Source organism: Streptopelia decaocto, assembly GCF_964273445.1.
Source record: "Streptopelia decaocto genome assembly, chromosome: 17".
NCBI classification, from domain to species: Eukaryota; Metazoa; Chordata; class Aves; order Columbiformes; family Columbidae; genus Streptopelia; species Streptopelia decaocto.
Genome location: NC_138672.1, coordinates 11,126,452 through 11,129,304, shown reverse-complemented (window position 1 = coordinate 11,129,304; position 2,853 = coordinate 11,126,452).

Below are 2,853 nucleotides of genomic sequence, written 5' to 3'. Positions count from 1 at the left end.
TGAATCGATGAAAATCAGCTGTTGTGAGTTAGCGGTGCCTCCGGAGCCGTGCTGCAGGCTTCCACTCGCAGAGGTTTGCAGTAACTGGGTGTCTGTGGTGTGTGCAGCTCCTGCAGAACCTGATGTGTATTTTTCAGGGCTAAGAGAGACCGGGAGCCACACTCCCTGCTCGCAGCGCAGAGCTGGAGGGAGCGTTGCTCTGTACGTTCATCCTGCCCCACATCAGGCCGTCACCATCCCAGGCCACCACAATGGCATTTCCCATTGACCACAACTCTGTTGACATTGTTGCCCAAACTTGGAGCTTTTTTTTAAGGCCCAGCCCATCACTGAAGCGGTTGTTCTGAGGGGCCAGCAGGGTAAGCGGCCTTACGCTGGCAGCGGAGCCCTGGGAGACTGAGAATGCCTCCTTCAGCACTTCTCTGAGCTGCTCCAATTTCTGCCTGGAACAACTAAAGTCAGAGACCAAAACCACTTCCTCCTGCACACGGACTGTCCTCATCAACGCAGCGCTCTGTATCGCAGTGAAACAAGAGCCTCATTTGGCAGAGCAATCAGGGGAGCAGCGTTAGCTACTCAAAGGGATGTGCAGATACTCTGTGTCAGGCGTGGAGCCCAGCTCAGCAACGGGGAAAGCAGGGGACGGGGGAATGTGCAACTCCATTGGATGAGAGCCTAGTTAAGATCCGTCTGTGTCAGCCCAAAGCTTAATCTGGATTGATGCAAACTGCAGAAAGTATCATTAGAGACTGTCTGGGGAAGTCACAGAGCTTCTCTGCTCCCTTCTTGTCTTCCCCAATAATAGAGATATTTCTGTTTACAAAGGTGGACTTGATCCTCAGAATTTCCTCTGTAGATCTCTAGTATTTGCATGTGTCACCCTGTTTTCCCTGGCTCATTAATCACTCACTGTGCTTGTCAAATTGGAGCAGTGCCTGCTGTGCTCCCGCAACCTGCTAGAGGGGCCCCAGGCCGAGTGTTCTACTGCTACTACATGGCTGCTTTATGGCACTGGAGCAGGCAGCCCCCCGCGGTGTGCCCGCCGCGCTCCGCGAGCATTGCCCTGGCACACCGCGTGGCACACGGCTGGCTCGTTTGCTACAGAACAAAAAGCTTTCCTTAAATTCCAAATAGAACATCTTTCATCATCCACGGTGTCAGTGTGGCGTCTCCCACACGGACACACACCCGCCAGCCTTTCCTGAGCCTCCAGCCCAGCACCCAGTGAGCCCAGGGCCCCGTGGCTGGGGCATGAGAGCCTCTGCGGGTCCTGCTCGCATGATAAAAGTGCTCTCCTGCTCTAGACTTCAACCCTCTTTCTCTTCCATTACATTCTCACTCTTCAGTTCATTTTATTTCCCTTCAGCAAACAAGAAGAAAAAAGAGAAAAATTATGTCTGTGCACAGCCTCATGGCCACTGGTCGTTAGGGCTGGAAGTTCAGGCCGGGGCTGAGATCCGCTTTCCAGGTCACGGCCTGTTTTCTCCCTGTGTGTCTCATCCGCAACGCGATGCGAGCTCGTTTCTTCTCTTCACCAGCAGCAATGGCTTTTTACAGCACAGTCCCTGTCTTTGATATGAGATGAAAGCATATCTTGCCCAGCCACCCCAGGGAGTGGGAGAACTGTGGGGAGAGAAGGAGAATATGTCAACAATATGTCAGGAGAGCTCCTGAGCAAAGAGCTGTTTACAGCAGAGACAGCCTGGACTGGTGAGACAGGTCCAGGAGCTCTTTAAACAAGGTCACTTGGAGCCGGGCCGCGGCTCAGGCCTGTCTCAGGCAGAGCGGGTTTGTCTCTGTGGTGTGCAATGGCTCTGGCTGATTAGGAGCAAAGCCCATCTCCTCCTTCCTGCCTGCCCCGTCAGCTGGAGCACACGCTCACAGGAACAGCTCCCTTTCTTCTTCTCTCCCGTTTTTAATGACCAGTCCCTGTGATTGGCATGAGGAGCTGAGTCCTGGTAGGGCTGGAGAAATTCAATATTGTGAAGACCAGGACAGGAAACAGCAGCGTGTTCCTGCAGTCACACTCCACATTAAGTAATTTGTGTACTAAACTGAAGATGACACAATGAAATGCTGAAATTATCTTGGTCTTTCCCAGCTTACAGGGCAAAATGAACTTAAAGGGTTCAATTTGGTACCTCTAAGACACCTATCACCTTGTTATCAAGCTTTGAAACATCTATTTAGGCATTTTTCAAAGCCGATCTATGAGGGTGGAACTCAGTCCCAGAGCCTCGAGCAGAGCGAGGCACATGCCGACAGGTGCCCCAGTGAGCCCCACGGCCGTGGAACAGTGGATCCCTCATCCCACACTGTTCTGCTGTGCTCAGCATTAACAATTTAAGCTACAAGAACTGCCATACGGTCCCAGACAGGACGCTCTGCGAGATCCCCATCCTACCGAGCAAGCCAGGGATGACAGGGGACAGGAGATGTTTCCTGGACACTGACAGGAACCGTCCCACAGGTTCAAGGTAGTTCTTTCCATTTGAAGATTTATAACAAAAATGTCCGTGAGCTTCCCGGTCTGTGGAGCTATATGAGAGACTTGGGGAAAGCCAGGTCTCTGAGGAGATCACCCAGACTGCCTATTTTTAGCCACGTCAGAGGTATCCCAGAGGTAGCGCCGGTCACGCTGACATCCACATTAACCAGAAGGGCAGCTGGGCCCTGCCTGAGGAGTGGAAAAAGTTAACTCTGCCTCATCTCCGATTGCAGAGACACGGAGCTGAGAGCTGCAGAGCCAGGACGGACACACGGCCACCTTCCTGCACATGCTGTTTGCTTGACTCTATCAAAGTGTCCCGGACTGGAAAGCCAGGGTGAAACCTGGATGCTTGCTCTTTGCTC